Source organism: Hemicordylus capensis, chromosome 6, assembly GCF_027244095.1.
Source record: "Hemicordylus capensis ecotype Gifberg chromosome 6, rHemCap1.1.pri, whole genome shotgun sequence".
Classification (NCBI taxonomy): Eukaryota; Metazoa; Chordata; class Lepidosauria; order Squamata; family Cordylidae; genus Hemicordylus; species Hemicordylus capensis.
Genome location: NC_069662.1, coordinates 50,781,763 through 50,803,031, shown reverse-complemented (window position 1 = coordinate 50,803,031; position 21,269 = coordinate 50,781,763). Strand labels below are relative to the sequence as shown.

Genomic DNA, 21,269 nt, shown 5'->3' with positions numbered 1-21,269 from the left:
GGTGTGAGAGAGATTTTTTAAAAAAGCAAGGTGGAAGGCAGGGGCCCAGGGGACATTTATCCCCACACATGTAGCTACACCCCTTATTCAAAGTTTGTTCTTTCCTATAACCAACAACCAAAAGTATGTGTGGCATATGGGTTGTTTTTAACAGCACTTTGATTTGCAGGCATTTGTGTGTGACCATGTTTATCTCTTTCCCATGAAAAGCTTCACCTGCTGGTTCCACAGATCAAGGTGCTGAGACACAGAAGCCGGCCAGGCAGTATTTTTCTGGACTACTGGCAACTGTAATAGATGGGAGACTGGCTGTAGATCCTTCTTGTCCCTCAATAGACAAAGGAAGGATACACTTACATAAATGCAGAAAAGGCAACAGAATGCAGTAGCTAGTGCAGCATTCTACTTCAGATACAAATCAAAATTCCTAGCCAGGTGACAACGTAAAGCTGGGCAGGTAATGGTGAGCCCCCATAATAGGAGGACACTTTGTTTCCGCCAACAACAATGTATACCCATCAGGACGAAATAGCTACCGAACCTATTAAAACAGATATATGTTGAAAGGTTTGCAACTTCAGCCAATTTATGTAATGCATACATATTTACATAAAATAAATAAGATTCAGAGAATAAGCTTTGTGGTCCAGTGGATTTTGAGCTGGACATGGACTTTGGATCCCACCTCTGGCATGAGTTTACTATATGACCTTGGTCATGCCACTCTCTCTCCCACCCATCTGTAAAATGGAAGAGTAATCTACGGTGGGGCTGGGTGGTGAGTAGCAGGGCTTCTGTGTAGCCCTACTGATGAGTGCTCAGTGATGGAAATTTGCATCTGTTGAATGTTGACCTGTCACACAGCCGTTACATGCAAACTGCTTCTGACAAAAAAACCCACAGGAGGGGTGGAGCCACCATTGGGCCAACGGGTTCAAAGAACACGGGCTGCCGACCAATCAGGGGCTGCTCGCGGCCCTGACACGCTCCCTGCGTCTGACGCGGGGAGGCTAGTTTAGCTCCCAAGCGTGGGCCGCGCAGCCCCTTCAGGAGCTAAACAAAGGCTGGCGCTGTGTTCGCAGCGCAGCGCAGCCCAGGAGTGGCTCTGGGAAGAGCCGCTCCTGGGCTGTGCTGCGAAGGCAGCTCCAGCCTTTGTTTAACTGCTGAAGGGGCCATGCGGCCCCTTCGGCAGTTAAACTCTCTCTGGGCCGAATGGAGTCTGGGCCGAACGGAGCCTCAAGGCTCCTTTTGGCCATACCACGCCCCCGCGTCTGACGTCAGACGTGGGGACAGGGTTAGCGGGGTCGCGGCGGTGACGGCACACAGGCTGCCGGCGGTCCTGCTCCGCCACTGACCCAGAGTTATTATTATTAATAATAATTCAATTTCTATATCGCCCTTCCAAAAATGGCTCAGGGTGGTTTACACAGAGAAATAACAAATAAATAAGATGGATCCCTGTCCCCAAAGGGCTCACAGTCTAAAAGAAGCATAAGACAGACACCAGCAACAATCACTGGAGGTACTGTGCTGGGGGTGGATAGGGCCAGTTACTCTCCCTCTGCTAAATAAAGAGAATCACCACTTTAAAAGGTGTCTCTTTTCCAAGAAGCAATTCTGCTTCTTAATAATAATAATAACAATAATAATAATAATAATTCAATTTCCATACCACCCTTCCAAAAATGGCTCAGGGCAGTTTACAAAGAGAAATAACAAATAAGATAAGTTCTTTAACAAGAACTCTGCCAGATTAGACTAAAGGTCCTAATCTAACACCCTATTTCTTGCTCTGTGGGGTCGACAGAGACACACAGACTGTGGAGCTGCCATTATCCAGCTCCCATGTTCCAAGGCGGCCCCCTCCCTCCTCAACTGCCACCAGTGTGACCAGGGACCATCTTTCTCTGAGGGGAGGGGAGGAGAGGAGAGACACACACAGACAGTGGAGCTGCGCTGCCTCCATCCAGCTCCCTTATTCCAGCTGATGGAAGGAGACTCAGTGCCAAGGGCTCTGACTTAAAAACTGTGAGAGTGCAGAGAGACCATCTTGTTCTGAGGTGGAGAGTCAGACACGGGCTGGGTGGTTGCCTCCTCCATCCCTCTCCCCTGTTTCATCAGAGGTGCTCCTCCTCCCTCCCCCAACTGCCACCACAGAGTGACCAACAGCGACCATCTTGATCTGAGGGGACGAAAGAAGTGTGATGAGATCAAAGCCTAAAGAGCATGGCACGTAAAGATGTAAACATGTTGCTTGTATGATTCTTTACTTATGCTCTTATGTAAACTGCTTTGGGAGATTCACCATATAAATGCCAAGAACAAACAAACAACATGGGTCAGTCAGTCAAACGCTTCTGGGAAGTCCAGAAACATGGCATAGAGACAAAAGCCACGTCCCATTATTTGTCCTCCAGAAATTTACTCAGGTATGCTGCTTCCAGGGGCGTAACTATAATCGGGCAAGGGGAGACAGTTGTCTGGGAGCCCATTGCCTTGGGGGCCCCCCCAGAGGCAAGTCACATGACTGACTCCCCCAGCTGCACACCTGCCCAGGCTTCCTTCAGTTATTATTATTACATTTATATCCCGCTCTTCCTCCATGGAGCCCAGAGCAGTGTACTACATACTTAAGTTTCTCTTTCACAACAACCCTGTGAAGTAGGTTAGGCTGTGAGAGAAGTGACTGGCCCAGAGTCACCCAGCTAGTATCATGGCTGAATGGGGATTTGAACTTGGGTCTCCCTGGTCCTAGTCCAGCACTCTAACCACTCCACCACGCTGGTTCTCAGTTGTATTCATCCTCCGAAACTGATGTGAGTGTTAAGACCTGGAGCTACCAGAACAGCATGTCTTTCTCTAGGACCATTAAATGACTTGCATCGTCCACAATTTGCAAAATCTTTTAAAAAATAATTTAGGATGATGCACATTTAAGGTTTCTTTACTTCATGAGCTGAGCTTCAGTGGAGGGGGGGCATTTTAAAATCTTGTCTCTGGGCCCACTCCAACCTTGCTATGCCCCTGGCTGCTTCTGAATATGGAGTTTCTATTTCACTATCCTGGCTAATAGCTGTTGATAGACCTCCCCTTCAAGAATGTCCCTAATACTTTAAAGCCTTCTAAATCAGTCATTACATCTTATGGCAACCAATCTTGTGGCGACATGTAAGTTAATTACATGTTCTATGGAGACGTGCACGCGTTTGTCTGTCTCCATTTCATAGGGTAACCCCGAGTTCTAGTTTTGTAAGAATGGGAGAGAAAATACATACAATCCCTATCCTTTTCCAGCACTCCATTAATAATTGTATAAACCTTGATCATATCTGTAATGATATTTTTTTCTTAATTAAAAAGCCTTAACCACTCTAGCTTTTCCTTGTAAGGGAAGAGTAGCAACCCCTCGATCAGTTTGGTTGTCCTTTTCTGCTCCTTCTTGGGTTGTTAGGATAAACAACCGCCGCCTCCGCATTTCCTTGCTTGTTGCATGCATTGCAAGAAACCTTTTTTGCATGCACTATGCATGTAAACGGTTACCCCCATCATCGCTAATTGGCGCAGCTGTTGCGGCTCGCGTGCTGCTGCCCGGGTCAACATTCCAACGGCAGCGCGAGGCGGGGGATCAGCTACACCCCCTAAGAACGGATAGCGCGCGTGCGCGTCCCCAAGGGTCCAGAGAAGGAGGCAGGCGCGCGGCGTTTGCACGCGCATACTGCCCTAGTGCGAGCAGGGCTGCTGCTACCTGCTTTGCCTAGGAGGCAGGCGAAGATGTTGCAAGCGATGCCTAGCTGAGTAACAGCTGGCCAGGTAAGGGGACGCGGGGTTGCAAGGAGTGTCGATCGTTAAGGGAGGTAACTGTGCCAGGTGATGGAGGCGGAACCGGCTTGCTTCTTCATTAAAGAGAGGGTGTGCGTGGAAAAGTGGTTTTTTGGAGCACGCGTGGGGAACGGACTCTCATATGTCCTACACAAAAAGGAACGTTTAAGGGGAAAGAGTCAACCCACCGACTTACCTACCCACACACACCCACACACGCTCTCTCTAATCCGTGTCTTAATCGGTTCGTTCTCTCTCTCTCTCACTGCCGATTCTTCCTCTGTTTCTCTTTATTCCATCATCTCCCTATTCTTTTTCTTTCTCAGTCTACTGTCTTTTTCCACTGTCTTTCTTCCTATTTTTTTATTTTCAGATTGTATACATCTGTTTTTGTTCTTTGTCCTTATATTGATTTCTCTCTCCTGTCTTGTCTCTCAATCCAGTTTTTCTTTCTATTCTGTCTATCTTTCTTATCCAACCATCTATCTCTTTTCCTCTCTAGTATTCCTTATTTCTCTCCTATTTTTTCTTCTATTGATTAATCCAATTTTTGCAAGAAGTAAAGGGAACGTCTTTAAAAATCTTCATTTGTTCCTCTCTTCCTCTGGGATGTGATAGAGTTGCGTTTTCTGGTTTTGATATTTGTTTTATTTTTATTTTTTAATTTATGAAATATTCTGATTTTGTATGATTCAAAAGCCATGTTCCAGACAGCGACTGGAACAAGTATGTATTGGGAACAGTTCTTTATACGTATGTGAACTTTAAAATATTTTAAAATCACTTTGGGGGCACTTTTACAAGATTTGGCTACACTTGCAAGAGATATGGACATTGGATAGTCATTGAACTGAATGGCCTGGCTTAGGCCTGATGGAAGGATGTGGCCAGAATGATGGGGATAGATGGTCCCCCATCTGTTGGTGTCTTGCTCCTTACAAGACTAATTTTATATAGATGATCCAAACTTTGATTTCCCATTCTTAATTCTAAATATTGAAATCCAGCTTGTATACCAGGTGGGATATAAGACCATATCACTGCATCAGAATCCTCCTTCCAAAAAAAGCTTGGCAAGGTGAAATGTGTAAGCTGGAAAGCTGCATATTCTTGCAAACTGCAAACTCTTGCTTGCATTTCTCATATGGATGCTTGATACAAGAGTATGTTAGCTTTTGATTTAAACAACACTCTTCATCAGGCACCCAAAATAAGGCAAGCAATTTTCTTTTCTTTTTTTTTTTAGTGTACCTACTTCTATTAATATGTGACTTCTGCAGTATTTGAGTTATACAAGCATGTCCAGAAAGGCACCAGTTTGGTTAAAGTAAGCTTAGTGTCCTGGCACGTTGTTTGTTTGTTATAGATGAATGCTGTATAAGTTTTTTGAGTTACTTAGAAGTCTTAGGCAGCACCTTCACAGAACACTTCAGCTGCCTTTGGCAAGCATCTGTGTAACTCAAACCCCCTGGATAGTTCTGTGCCAACAGAAGCTTTCTGTACCTAGTTTGGACATGTAGGCCACCTTATGAACAGTTGGGTATAACTCAAAGGGCAGCATATTATTACAATAAATAGACCTTAATTCAATAAGGATAGTGAAGAGGTTTTAATAGTGTCAGTGTCAGAGCTTTTAGGTAACAAACTGGCATAATGGAATCTTTTTATACAGTCATCTCCTATTGACATTGAAATATGCATGCTTTGAAAACTGTCAGGCAGGCACTGAACTGAAATTCTTTATTAGGTTGATGAAGAATTTTGTGCAGCTAGAACTCAATAACAAAGTCCAGTGAAACTGAAAGACAATGTATTTGAAGACCATGCAAGTGTTAATATTAAGCAACTCTTCATGAGGCCAAAATAGGTTGGATAGTGTCTAGGATCCAAAGAGTGGAAGCATATGTCTGTTTTCACACCTGACTGCATTCTCTTGCTTGGGAGTGGGTGACCCTTTGGTGAATATGCAAAAGGGAAGCAGGAAGCTGCTGGAAGGAAAGCGAGGCTGAAGAGTCCTGGTACATGTACAGCCCTATGTACATGTGCAACCAGATATTCTGCTCAGTATCTTCTGTCAAGCTAGTTTCTGTCAGACCAGAGCTGTACAGAACTCTTAGTCATCCTGATGAACAGTGTTCTGCATAATTTCTCCCTGAAGAAGAGTCCAGTGTAAAACTTTTGCTTAGGTCCTCCTACTTCAACAATAGCTGTTTCAGACTAAATCATCAGCTAAACCTACCTTATATCACTTGGGCTCTGAAACCAACATGACAACGGTCATCTTGCATTAGCAATAGCTTGTAAATATCTACAGAAACTTGTCATTTTTTGTACGCAAGAATTCATCTGGCTAATGACAAGTTTGCTTTCCTTTCCCCCCCTGCTCTCTTTATTTGGGTCACACATTGCAGTTGGGAAATCTCCGACATAATATCTCTAATTCTTTAAACATTTTTTAAGAAGCTGGGGAAATATCTCCTTCTCTCAAGGGCATCTGTGGAGTGAACTGTTAATAGTGGAGTAACAACTCTGGTGCAGATAGGGATTGTTACAGAGCAAAGCTTTGACACATTTATTAACCTTCCAGAAGAGCTTGTCCTTGATTGGGATTGTAGGCAGCCTGTGTGAAGAAGCTACCCCTTACAGCAGTGTTCTTAATTGTAAAGCCCAGGGGCCAGTGGTGGCCCCCATCAATCCTGTGGGGTTCCCTGACTAATTGTTTGTTTGGCCAAAGCTGAATACTCTGCACAGACACCACCACCCCTCACCACCACCACCACCACCCCCGCACCATGAGGAGATGACCATTCTCACCATGCTTTACTCAGGGTTTGGGGAGGGGGCTCCTTTAAGGGAAATTGATCCCTTTTGATCCCTTGCACCATCCTGGAAGGCATGCATGGAGTGTTGAGAAGTGTAGCCCTTCCCAGTGCTTTCCCCACAGAACTCTTAAAACTCTCTGTCTCTCTTAAAGGGCCCTCCCAGCACTGAGAAAAGCACAGTACTCTGCAGAGGTCAGCACAGTGGGAAATGGCTCTCACACTGAGGTTTTTTGCCAAAATAGTCCCTGTTTGAAAAACAGTGAAGATGACTCCCTTATAGCAACATTTCCATTTCCTTCAAGAGCACTTCATAATTGTGAATAATTGAAAACTTGTCACTTAGCTCCATGGCAAAGGACCACCCCACAAACCTGCTCCATTGTAGATGTTATGGACATGCTCTTCTGTGTGGGAACAACTTGGCATAGGGATGGTGGTACTCAGAGGTGTTAACTGCCCAAGAGTGGAGGCTAGTGGTTCCTGGGACTGAGGGGACACGAGGCAGGGCAGGTGATGGGTGGAGCCACAGATAGTGAGAGATGGAGCCAATTGTGGGCAGCTGCAGAGGTGGAGCCAGGACTAGGTGAGTGCCTTAGCAATAACTGGCAAAGTGCAGATCTGTAGCTAAAGAGTGGGATCAAAATACAAACACACACACAAGTAAACAAATATCAATTGTTAATCAGCAGAGATACAGAGAAATATGGAAAACATTAGTTGCTTTATAATGCTTAACGGGACTACAGTAGTGTGTAGATTTATATCTAACATGGCAGGATCAAAACACAAGCACACAAGAAAAGAACTGTACAAGCGACAAGTAAAGCACAGACCAGCCACAAAAGGCTGCTTCTTAGTAAATGCATTCTGAAGTCACCAGGGCGCTTTCCAGATTAGCTGCTCAACAGCAGCAAAATGCTTCCGTTCAGGCAAATTGCATTTGAAACGTAAACAGCAGGAGGCGCAGTCTTGTGGAAACTAACAACCTGGAAAAGCAGCAACTTTTTAACGCCAGATACGCGACATCATCGCACCATATTGCAGCGATTAAATTTGAAACAAGGCTTCGGAAATGTAAACAGCACCCTGCTGTTAGCAGAGGGACTGTGGTTTCACAACACAGGAAGTGTGGAAACACATTTCCGAGATCCGCCGTGACCTCATTGCAGGGTGTAATCTGGAAATCGCCCAGGGCAGCGGGGTTCATAACGAAGAAGGCGTTCTCTTAAATACCCTGGGCCCAGTGGCACACCTAGGTAATATTGGCACCTGGACCACCCCCTCCACCGCGAGGCCCCCCTTGTAGACAAACCAACCAACCTGCTGCTGCTGCCCCGCCGAGGCCAAACCACTGATCTCCCCCCCCTTTAAGTTTAGCCGCCATGGCCGGGGGGGGTGAGCCAAGCCCTCCCAATGGCAGTGGCGGGCAGAGCAGCTGCTGCGCTGGGCCTGTCCATCTGGCCCAACAGCCCTTGAGAACTGCAAGGTGTTCCAGCGCACCTGAACAGTTGGAATAGATTGTCTTAAGCCCATGACGGGGGGAGGCCTGCTCAGCTCACCCCATCCCCAACCACACACATGGCAGCTAAAATTATAGGGGAGAGATCGGCTGTTTGGCACACCAGAGCAGCGGTGCGGCAGCACAGGGTGGCGGCAGGAGACCCCCCTGGACATGGTGGCCCCCCAGACCTTGGAGGCTACAGACCAGGGCTCCAAGGTCTGGGGGTAAGAGCATTTCTGCCTGGGCCCAAGTCATTAAGGGCTTTATAGGGACTAAGGAGCACTTTGTATTTTGCCTGGAAACCTACTGGTAGCCAGTGTTGTTCATTTAAAACCGGAGTAATATGGTCTCTTCCGGACATCCCAGAGACCAATTTGGCAGGACCATTTTGCACCAGTTGCAGTTTCCAGACTATGTACAAAGGCAGCCCCATGTAGAGTGCATTACTGTAGTCAAGCTTGGAGGTTACCAGCATGTGCACCACTGTCTTAAGGTCACCCACTTCCAGGAAAAGGCACAGTCGGTGAACCAGCTGAAGCTGATAGAAAGCACTTCTGGCCACCGCCTCCACCTGAGGTATCAGAAAGAGAGTTGGGTCCAGAATCCCAAACTGCAGACCTGTTCCTTCTGTGGGAGTGTAACCCCATCCAGAACTGGCAGATCTATCCCATTTCCTGAACTGTGGCTTACTACAGTGAGCACCTCCATCTTGTTTGGGTTCAGTCTCAGTTTGTTATCCCTCATCCAGCCCATTACCACCTCAAGGCAGGCATTTAGGAAAGTTATGTCATTGCCTGATGGTTGACATGGAGAGTGAAACCATTCAAAAGCTCTTGCTTTATAGAACACCACTCTCCAAGTAACACCTTCTGAAATCTGCCCGAGAGGTATGAGCGGAACCATTGTAAAGCAGTGCCCCCTATGCCCAGTCCCCCCAGATGATCCAGAAGGATACCATGGTATTGAAAGCTGCTGAGAGATCTAAAAGGACCAACAGAGTCACACTACATGTGTCAATTCCACTTTGGAGATCATCCATCAGGCCGACCAAGACAGTCTCCACCCCATAACCTGCCTGTAAGCCAGTTTGAAATGGGACTAGATCAGGCCTGTTCAACCTTGCCCACCCCTCGTGGCTGTAAATTGAACATTCACCAGGTGGTGGTCATTTTCCCCATGATGATGGGGAAATCATAGGAGTCCTCACTACCACAGAACACCTCCCTGATCAGATCATAAATGGAGTGTATGACCAGCAACATGTATCAGACCTGAGACCACTTGGGAAAGACCCATAATTGTCATGGCCACTATGAGCTCCTGAGCGTCTCCTGCCAATTCAGTCCCAAAGTGCACATTAATGTCACCCACCACCATCAACCTGGGCATCTCCAATGCCAGCTCCGCAAACAAATCTGACAACTCGGTTAGGGTGCTTGGTACACCAATGGAAGTCCCAATCTATCCCTGGTCTCAAGACTCAATATGTTGAACATTTGGCATATTGTTTTAAAAAAGAAATATTTTAAGCAAGTAGCAGAACAATTCCATAACACATTTGATTGCATTTCTTAGGCCTTGAATAAGGCCCATGTGTAGTTGACCCACTACAAAATGTAGCTGCTTCCTGTTTGGATGTGCAATACATATACAATATGCTCAGTGTGCCAGTAGTCAGCACACTTTATATTTTTGCTAATGAGTATTACCCTTCCATGTACCTGAGCCCATGGGTACTGAGCCCACGTGTACATCTTCTGCTGCCTTAGTCCATTCATGCCTCTGATGGAGTAGACTGTTTCCTGGGCAGTCACCTGCCACAAGCATTAATTAGTCTCTAAACCACTTTCTTTCAAATTTCCAATGACCAAGGCACACTTTTTTCTGAATTTAAACTAGCAGCACATGTAATCCATACAGTGGGGAAAGGTTACTTTTAGAGTATGAATGAGTAAGATCTACCTCTCTTCAGAGTAGTCCCTCCATGTGCTTTTTTCTGAGTTTTTGTTCTGAATATGCCTCCTGCCTGAAAGGAAATGAGTCCAGAGCGTCTCCAGACAAGTCCAGATCATCTCCAGCAAGCATCTTCTCTGCTTGTTGCAGAGAAGCAACAAGCAGCCTCCTCAGTGAACAGGTAATTCTGCTTACTCTCCTCATGCGGAGTGATTGATCCAGTCACAACTGATAGAGCAGTTGTGGAGGCTGATTTGAAGGAGACAAGGCCAGAGAGCAATGAATCATGCAGAGGACATCTTCTGTTGGTGGGTAGGTTATGGTCTGAGATGCTTTAGTGAATTGATTTTTTATTTCTCATGACTTGCATGTATAATTGAGCACACAGATTGGGGATTACTACTCTAAACTGCCAGGGAACTTGTTGATTTCTTCCTGCTACAGACTAAGATTTAGCTTATATATTAAGATTGCTGTGTGGAGGCTCCATTAAATCTGCAAATATAGAAATATATCCACAAACTGTTTATTGGGCACAGTGTATCACCATGGGTGCCTCCAATTTCATTTGTGGGCCTAGATATGAAAGGCCCATGACCACCCAGAAAAGCTGTATTGGGTGGCACTGGCAGATGCAGTGAAGATGAAATGATCTTTCTTAGCCAAAATCAATGCCAAGATATGGGCCCTAAAGTGACCTCTTGTTCACACTGAGATTTGTCACAGGTTTTTTGCCACTGACACTCAAGCAGCTGTTTCATCACCTCCAGACTCCACTCAGTAAAACAAAGGACAGATTGGACCCTCCTTTAGCAGTGATTGTGTCAACTGCTCCAGTCATCTTCTCATTCCAAAGGTCAGCTGGGGCTTTGAAGGGATCACCAGCCATGTCACCAGCCTAATCTCTTGGTAAAGTTAAAGTGTGCCATCAAGTCGATATCGACTCCTGGTGCCCACAGAGCTCTGTGGTTGTATTTTCTAGAATACAGGAGGGGTTTACCATTGCCTTCTCCCACACAGTATGAGATGATGCCTTTCAGCATCTTCCTATATCGCTGCTGCTCAATATAGGTGTTTCACATAGTCTGGGAAACATACCAGCAGGGATTTGAACTGGCAACCTTCTGCTTGTTAGTCAGTCCCTTGGAGCTAATGGCAATTCAACAGGATCCATCAGTTTTCAAGGGGAAACCATTTTAATAGGACCCCCAGCCCTGCGAGGTATCAGAGTCCCCGTGAGTCCAGACTCCATTGGCTAACAATCTGTTTGTTTCAAAGGAAATATATTGTGGGCTCACATTTCCAGATCATAATCCTCACAATTTGGGCTGAACACCAAATTGAGAGTATATCCTCTTCTATCTGTATAATCCTGTGATTCCCATGAAATTATGAGATTTAGCAGATGAAGGGTCTAGTGCCACTCTGAAACCAGCAGAATCCTTTTTCTGTTTCAAGCACCCACACCAGATAAAGACTCTTTAAATCTGAGACTACTCTATTGGATACCTGGGAATGAGATGGCATCCTGATAGATCACAGTGAGTTCCCTCCCCACTTACTGAGTCTGCTGCTGCTGCTGGATTGAGAACCCAGGTGAACACAATTGGGACCAGGGGTGTAGCTATAACTGAGCGGAAGTATTCAAAGAACACCCCCCAGTTCCACCCCTCCCTATTTTATTGATTATCTCCCTCAGTCTGAGGAGCTGCTGGGAAGAGGGGCGTACACGGGCCTCCTCCTAGCTATGCCCCTGACTGGGACACTGGAGCCCTATCAGCTGTGTCCATCTAGATTTCAGGTCAGACTGCTTGCAGGAACAATGCACATCAGGTTGGCCCACTAATCCAGGAAAAAAAGCCAAGTGGTTGCTGTTTTCCCATTTACTAACCTGATGAGACAAAGATACAAGAGGCTGGGGACATGGAAATCTGGTCTGGAAGAGGGAATTATTGCCTGCAAATATCTGAACTCTCTTGCCTGATCATGACGTGTTGTCCTCCCAATATCATATCTCCTGTTCCCCATATACTATTCACAGTGACCACAATTACCGGAAAGACATGTAAAGAAAACTCAGAGAAGAAGTCAGGTGGCCCCTCCAAAAAAAACCCCTCTAATGCCCCTCACTTGGTCTCACATGAACAATGCAACACAATAAAACAGCAGGTCTGTTCAACTTTGGCCCCCCCCAGCTGTTTTTAGACTACAGGTCCCATAATCCCCAGTCATCGTGGCCAATAGCCAGGGATTATGGGAGTTGTAGGCCAACATCTGCAGGAGGGCCAAAGCTGAGCAGGCCTGGGGGCCATGTGAAGTGGCCCTTAAATAGTAGTTATGATGTGTCAGCTTTAAAACATTTTATCTTGTGGAATTATTTCCCTAATGAAGATTCAGATTCTTAGGATGGGGCTGGTCATCTTGACTTTTATTACATGTATACATATACATGTATACTGAAGTCAATGTGGCTTCAAGTTGCCTAATGAATCTTCGTGTCTTGAATCATATTAGGAATGGAAGGATTTTGGCTTGCTGTGTCCTGGTTCAGCCTGAACTTCTTGGACAATAACTCTTTGAATCCTGCCTCTTGGTCCAATGAAGATACATGTTTTTGGGAGTTGTGGGTGAAGCATGTGTGTCCTTAGTCACTGCTGGCATTTTATCTATAACTCATTCTGAGGAATTTTACCTGGCTTTCCAGTTATCAACCAAGAGATAAGGGAATGCTAGAGGGCATGATCTTCTAGATACTGGCTAGGGCTCCATATTCGAGGAAAATTGAACCTCTACCCAAATCTAAGATTGCTAGAACTGAAACATTTATACACACTGAAACATGGCAAAATTTCAGAATTGATGTGCTTTAACTGAGTATTTTGAGGTTTTTGCTTCAAAATTTGACATTAAAAAACAAACACACACCAAACTCATTTGTAAGGTAAAAGGTAAAGTGTGCCGTCAAGTCGGTGTTGACTCCTGGCAACCAAAGAGCATTGTGGTTCTCTCTGGTAGAATACAGGAGGGGTTTACCATTGCCTCTTCCATGTAGCCTTTCAGCATCTTCCTATATCGCTGCTGCCCAGTATAGTACCAGTGGGGATTTGAACCAGCAACCTTTTGCTTGTTAGCCAAGCATTTCCCCACTGCATCACTTAAGGTGACTAAACTCATTTGTAGACTAGTTTAATTCTTGTTAATCCCTGTCTTAAAGTTAATCTCTGAACATTAGCTTGCCAGATTCAAAGTCTGGCATCTTGGGCTTTTTACTTTTGCTAGAGCAGTTTCAGTCCAGTCATTGGGAATGTTATGGAGGAAAGCTTACAGAAGTTTGCAATTAGAAGTTGACTCAACTTTCCTCCACCTGCCACTTGTTTCCACTCCAAAAATTGCTGTTAAAAAAAAAATTGTGACCACGTGTGTGCATGATCATGGTCAGTTTCTGAAAATACAGACAGACTGCAATTTCTGAACAGAAAAGTTGAACCTTGTCACAAAAAGCAACCAGCTAGCAAGTCTGATTCTGTTGTGTATCTGAATTCTCGGGTACATATGGGATGTTTTCAGCTGAATGAGAAAAGTATGAGCCACCCTGTGGTGGGGGAATGCTGTTGCTGTGTTGGATTGGTTTTGTTCATGGAACCTGTTTGCATATTTGGAAGAAGTCCTCCATTTTGGGTTTCCTGCTAGATGCTCATGAGGGAGCAAGATCTGAGAAGCTTGGCAATAATGCTGGTGGCATTCACATCCTTGAAACAAATAATGCCTTTGGCAAATTAAGCTCAGTGATCAGAAGTGGCAAGCTAAGAGTGATAATCCGCAAACAGAAGATGTCAGCAATCCCCTTGTGTCTTCTGATACATTATTGAATTAATTTGGCTACTTATGTGATGAAGGGTGGTGCTTGTAGTGGTTTTAAATTCCTTTTAAAATGATATGGAGTGGACTTTTGAGTGTCTGTGTGTGTTAGAAGTGAATCTGAAATGATTATTTCATTATTTAGATGAAATAAGCAGCATAGAACTTCAGAATTGCTGCTATTGTAGCAAAAGTTGTGCTCTCATCTGAAAAAAAAGGCTGTCTGCAACTAGCTCATCACTGAATTTCAAGGGAAGCTATAAGAGTTTCAAGAAGACTAGTGAAATTTCTCAGAGGGATTTCTCTTTGTGGCACTTAACATAGGGGTGTGGGTATATTTTTGAGACAGAGGGGCTATGTTTGGAGCAGTGGTCAGGCTGGTGTGGGTATGTTTGGAGCAGTGGATAGACTGGGTTCAGGAGCCATGCGTGTTCCATATTGACCATTGTGAGAATTGTGAGAACAAGCAAGGTAGGAGGAGGGGGAAATGGTCATCTGCAAGCTGGGTACAGAGGCAAGCAGTGGCAGCAGCAAATCCAGAACTTGTGCCCAACTCGAATAAGGCTTGGGGGGGAAAGCAAACGCTGTACTTCCATACGCAGCTCGTAAATGAGCATTTCCCCTGCTCCTATCTTGACTATAGAATTCTTACAGTGGCCAGTCAGGAGTGTACATGGGTCTCGAACTCAGCCTGGCCACCCCTCCTGCCCTACAAAGGATTGTGAGAATAGCCCCAGAGACAGAGAGCAAAAGTGCACTCATTATTCACACATGAGGAGGGGTATATGTTTGGGCATATGTGGAGAGAAAGGGGGCAGAGATGTGGCTGTGAGGAAGCCATGGGCAGAGCAAGGTGTGGGAAATGCTCGTGCTATTTTATTTATGTATTTATTTAACATATTTCTATATCACCCAAAACTTGCATCACATTTGCAAGTGTGGCCATTTGTCAAGGGTTGTAAAGAATACAGCTGAATTCAAAGATGTACTGTAGTTGCTAATCTGGACATCAAGGCAGGAGATTCAGGTGCCCTGGATAAACTCTTTTAATGTGTTCTTGAAAAGGAGTAGTTTCTGATCCCCGAGGACAACTCCCGTCACAGAAACCAGCTGTGAAACATAGCAGCCAAGGATTCTAGCTTGTTAGCACATATTTCCCTACCAATGAATGAAAGCCACTTGGATGATCATCGAGAGGGACAAATGTATCTATTTATTGGAATAAGTATCTGCAGGTGCATTCTCTTTTTAATAGAACAGATGAGCCAAGCAGTTGTCTTTCTGGAAGCTGATGCTTGAATGACTTGTGCCATTTGCCAAAGATAGTTACGATGGGTGTTGTAATTGAGAACAAGATGGGTAAGATTGCACACTTTCATGAACAGAGCCATTAGTTAGAGTGTTGCTAGGCTCTCGGCAAGTTCTGCGATTTCAAAATGTGTCGTTCAGTTCTTATGTCAGCAAAGTATTTCCTGGAATTTTTGTCCCCACCCGTCTTTAAAATTTTCAGTTTTACCCTTGTACCTCCTGTATACGCAAAACAAGCCATTCCCTGCGCTCAGCCTTTTGCCTTACACAATCCAGGCATTGAGATCTTGGACATGGCATGCCTTTTAAGTTGCAGTCTTGCATCTGAGTACATTTTTGAAAGTTTGCCTGCCTCTTTCCCGCAAGCTGTGATTTTTATACGAGTGAAATGGCTTGCAGCTCCCCCTGCCCCGCCCCCACCATTTGAAACATCTGATTTCTCTGCCCGGAACCTAGAAGGCTTTAATCATGCAGAACAAACATCCAGAAACTTACTACTGTGGAGCAGTGCAATGGAGCCTGCCAGGCACTGTCTGTCAACTTAGGACTGATTGAAACATATAAAGGCTTTTCTTGTCCTGATGCTCCTCTTCAGTTGCATCTAAAGTAGCAATTGCAACTTCTTTATCTCCTCTCAAGGATTATGTTGATGCTCTCAAGGAAATATGGTTTGCCCAGGGTGAGGACAAACAAGTGCTCCTTCTTTGCATGTTCCACCACAAATGAGCCATAAAGAATGCCTGTATGTTTAAGAAGCATCTTGGATGTCTGTCTGAAGGCTTAATGGTTAAACCCTGTAAAATACTCCAAAGCTATTTATTGAAGGAGGGAACAAACACCAAATGCCATCCACACTGAGTGCCTGCCTGAGGGCAGGGTCCTCCAGTCTACAATCTGTTTTCCTCTTGCACTGAAGACCTTTACTCATGAATGGTTCAGCCCTCAATAGCTACAGGCAAAAGGCTGTCCTTGGTTACTTCCAGACGGGGTGTTTATTCTGGGATTGTCACACCTTGTTCACTTACTCTGTACAGAGGCAGGACAGGAGGGTGTTTAACACAATGAGGTCATTCACACAACCCAAAACTGTGTTCTACCTAGGTTTGGAAGCTGTGTGTGCTCCCAATTTTCGGTTGTGTGGAAGCAAGGTAAGAGGAAAACCCGAGTAGACATGATTGTATGGAAGCAAGGTAGGAGGAAAAGCTACCCAGGTTTTCCTCCTACTTTGCCTCCACACAGCTGAAAATTGGGAGCACACACAGCTCCTAAACCTGGGTAGAACACAGTTTTTGATTGTGTGAATGACTTCAATATCATTGTCCACCTATTGTCAACCTGCACTTTCCCCATGCTTAAATCATCACATTTCTGAATGGAGAAAATCTTTGTTGAAAACAATGATACACAGCTATGTGATGACTGCACATGTGGACTGTTGTTAGTGCTTCTGTTCTGTCTTGTCTTTTCTCTTTTTCTTTTTTTGGAGAGGTGCACGGCCATTTAAAGCAGAACACAACTCCTCCTGTTTAAAATGGGAAGGATCAATCTACTGTGTCCTCAAAACACATGTATCTACTGCAGTGTGAAAGTAGTGATGCAGTTCTGCTTACGACTCATAGCAGAAAAGCAATAATTAGGTGGTACTACAAGGAGGCAGTCTGGAAAGGCCACTGATGGGAGTTGGTTGGGACAGGACAATCACCTCCTAATAATGGCTGCCAGAGAGTAAGCCAAGTGTATATGCTGCAGAATGCCATAGTACTTGAATAAGAATTGGGGTGAGGGGTTTTCCAGTGCCAGCCATGAAATGGGACTTTCCTCTTCACAAGTGTTAATAATTATTACATTGTGGGGTCTGGGGTCCAGTGGCAGCCAGGTACATATCTGTGCTTGTTATGCAAGCTGTGTGTGGCCCTTTTTTTCAGACATATATTTCTGGCTGCAAATTCATTCTCCCACAACTCTAGGATAGTTGAGGAGCATCATTGATCCATTGGGGTAGGAGTTCCCGACCTTGGGCCATGGGCCAATATGGCTGGGGATGATGTGAGTTGTAATCTGAGGACCCCGGGTTGGAGACCCCTGCTTTGGGGAAGTCGCACACCTATCCATTCCTCACACATGTATTAGTTGCCTTGTTTTTCAAACTGCTCCTGCAGCAAATCCTGCTCCCTGAGTCTGAGGTTGGTACTGATGTGTGAAGGGAAACCCAAATCCATTTATTTTCTTTTTTGTGGCTTGTTTTTTCCTCTCCTAGGGTATTTACCTCTGTAAGGAGGCATACATTGCCACACATTTTGAAGTAAACGTGCAGAAATGTCTAGTTTTCGGGCTTTCCTAGTAATTAGGGCAGGCCTTGACAGTTTATCTTTGGACCTAGAAGCCAGCCCAAACATGTAGGAGCCAGACAATGGACACAGCAAAATTACTGGGCTTAGTGACAGACATTGTGATGGGGGAGGGTAAATGGGCTTCTCTTTATCCCCTTTACAAGTAACATACTTGGAACAGAAACAGGGCTGTCTGGGGCAAATAAAGATTTTAGTGAATAATTCTGCCATGTCCTCTGAATATCCTAGTCTAGGTACCACTGTTAAATTTCTAGGCACCAAGGCTCCCTGGTAGCTGGTATTTGTCAAGCCCTGAATTAGGATACCTAGCTTTGTGTGCCAAATTTTAGCTGTTAGCCCATTGTGGAAGTACCTAGCCACCGTGATTGCTATGAACAGTGAGGCACAAGTGTCTAAATAAATATGATGTATCTTTCAAACTACCCCAATCCCCACATCAACTTGCTTATTAAGCTTAATCCTAAAAATACAATTTTTAAAATCCAGCATTTTTAATAAATAAGCAGTTATTTTCATTATTTTAATGTCATTAAGAGCCCCTGGTGGCGCAGTGGTAAAACTGCCGCCCTGTAACCAGAAGGTTGCAAGATCGATCCTGACCAGGGGCTCAAGGTTGACTCAGCCTTCCATCCTTCCGAGGTCGGTAAAATGAGTACCCAGAATGTTGGGGGCAATATGCTAAATCATTGTAAACCGCTTAGAGAGCTCCGGCTATAGAGCGGTATATAAAATGTAAGTGCTATTGCTATTGCTATTTTCTCAGCCCTATATAAAAACCACTATAAAAGTTAAAGAACCATGTGCATGCATACCAAATACATCTAAAATCACTTCACTGAATTCCTTTTTGTTTTTAGCCATTTTTAAGAGAATATATTTTTGCTTTTAATGTAACAGCAGATTACAACAGGTTGGGCTTCAGTGCATGTTTGTAAATCTTATGAAACAAAAGAGAATACTGTTTTTCTAAGGTTCGAATGTGTGACTGGCAGATGTGTATGCAGCTCTTTCTTACATGGGGTTCCCAATGGTCTCCCATAGAGCTTGCTGCCTACGTCTTCTACTGCTTAGCTTCAGCAACCACATGTGATGTTCTCAGACTATTCCCTGAGCCATTTATTTAAATTTTGATTTGGCCAAGATTAGTCAAAGTTTTAGTTTTGCTTTCACTTGCAGTCTGAACTTTTTTTGTTTTGCTTTCACTTGCAGTATAAACTTGCAGTATAAAGTTTTGCTTTCACTTGCAGTATAAACATGTTAGTTGTGTATGTTTTTAAAGTTTTATTTACATTTTATATCCCACTCTTCCTCCAAGGAGCCCAGAGCGGTGTACTACATACTTAGGTTTCGCCTCACAACTACCCTGTGAAGTAGGTTAGGCTGAGAGAAAAGTGACTGGCCTAGAGTCACCCAGCAAGTTCCATGGCTGAATGGGGATTTGAACTTGGGTCTCCCCAGTTCTAACTACTATACCACGCTGGCTGTTTGGCTGTAAGGTAAAGATAAAGGGTGCCGTCAAGTCGATTTCAACTCCTTGTGCCCATAGAGCCCTGTGGTATTCTGTGGTAGAATACAGGAGTGGTTTACTGTTGCCTCCTCCCGCGTAGTATGAGATGATGCCTTTCAGCATCTTTCTATATCGCTGCTACCCGATATAGTACCAGCGGGGATTTGAACCATCAACCATCTGCTTGTTAGTCAAGCATTTCCCTGCTGCAGTCAATTAAAGAGCAAACGTGTGAATTCGTAACTTGATATTTAGTTTGGATTACCCTAGTTGTATTTGTAACTGGTTTGTAAACAGAGGGATAACCCTGTTTACAAACCAGTTACAAATACACATGCACTCTTCCTAGGGATAATCACCTGAAAACTGCTAATTACAACTTTGAATGCTCAGTTTGCCTAATATTCTATTGGTTGCTGATAATTACATTGCATTATTGTATAAAATTAATTAGTATATTTTAGAGATGGATTTTTTAAAAATGGAAAATATAGCAGTGGGGAAAATTCCAAAAATATTTGTTCAGAAAATTTTCTGTCCCATGTCACTGGCTGTTATGTAGTTTGAGCCTAAGAATGATAGAGAGAGGGTTGTATAGTGTGCCTACATGGGCACTTCTAGAGAGTGCAACCCTTCAGACATTTCAACACATGAGGCGAAAACTGATCTACACTTAAATTGAGCCACAATTCATTTATGAAACCTTTAGGAGTCAGAATATACGTTTGACTGAATGGTTATATTTTGACTGAGCCAGTTAACATGAATCCAGATCTTGGATGGATGGAGATTTTCTCAGCTAAAGTTCCTGGTCTGAGCCTAAAGGTCTGAGCCTGAGCTACAGCATGCAGGAGGTACAGCTCTGTTGACCAGGGAGCAGGGGCGGAGCCACCATTGGGCGAACGGGCTCAAAGAACCTGGGCTGCCACCAATCGGGGGTCGTGAGTGCGGCCCCAGACACGCCACCTGCATCTGATATCAGATGGGGGGGTGTTATTTCAGTCTCAAATGGGGCCCGCGCGGCCCCGTTTGGAGCCGAAATTGGCCCGCTCTGCATTGGCAGCGCAGCCGGAGTGACTCTCCCTGTCTTAAATGCAGGGAGCACTGCGCCTGGTCTCACTGCCAACACAGCAGGGCTGATTGATCTCCTTCCCAAACGGGGCCGTGCAGCAAGTTTAGGAGAGAGATCAGCCTGCCCTGCATTTGCAGTGCTACTGGAACAGTTTTCCTCGCCTTTAAGGCAGGTAGAGTTGCTCCAGCTCACACTGCCTGATGCAGTACAGGCCGATCTCCCTTCCAGACGGGGCCGCGCAGCCGAGGAGGGAGACCCTGTCCCCCGTGTCTGATGTCATACATGGGGGCGGCTAGCCGGGCCCCTGTGTCTGACGTCACATGGGAGGATCATGGTGATGCAGTGGCGGCCACACACGGTGCCACTGCCAACCTCCTTATGTTGCTGCCAGGGAGTTCTTCACACAGCGGGCTTGACTGTGAGTTTTCTGCGAGGCTTTACTGCGAACCCGAAGTTGTCCCAAAAAACAGATGCAAAAAGTGGATCCCCCCCCCCACCACTGCGGATATAAATTGGTAGTTCTTACTCATTCACACTCTAAAAGTAACCTTTCCCCACTGTATGAATTACATGTGCTGCTAGTTTAAATTCAGAAAAAAGTGTGCCTTGGTCGTTGGAAATTTGAAAGAAAGTGGTTTAGAGACTAATTGATGCTTGTGGCAGGTGACTGCCCAGGAAACAGTCTACTCCATCAGAGGCATGAATGGACTAAGGCAGCAGAAGATGTACACATGGGCTCAGTACCAGTGGGCTCAGGTACATGGAAGGATAATACTCATTAGCATGTGCGGTGGCCGTGGAAACGCCCCCCATGGCCTAGACCAGGGCTGCTCAACTTCGGCCCTCCTGCAGATGTTGGCCTACAACTCCCATAATTCCTGTCTGTTGGCCACTGTGGCTGGGAATTATGGGAGTTGTAGTCCAAAAACAGCTGGGGGGCCTAAGTTGAGCAGGTCTGGCCTAGACGAAGGCCCCCAAAGGGGCTAAAAGTTAAGAAAAATGAATTTTAAAAAATCGTGAAACCCCCGAACCATCGGGGGGGTTCGGTCCGAGGTTGGACCAAACATGGGGTGTTCAG

At 45.1% G+C, this 21,269-nt stretch overlaps 1 protein-coding gene across 2 annotated transcripts in view; it reads left to right on the top strand.

Annotated features, from left to right (window-relative positions):
- The first annotated feature begins 3,605 nt into the window (after positions 1-3,605).
- The window catches only part of ZNF385C (zinc finger protein 385C), a 216,019-nt gene continuing 198,355 nt past the window's right edge, over positions 3,606-21,269 (top strand). Inside the window, exon 1 of one of the 2 annotated variants that reach the window (XM_053265676.1) lies at positions 3,606-3,810. The gene's annotated coding sequence lies outside the window, so the exon portion shown is untranslated. The remainder of the gene's footprint in view (positions 3,811-21,269) is intronic. The other variant, XM_053265674.1, reaches the window with a different exon arrangement.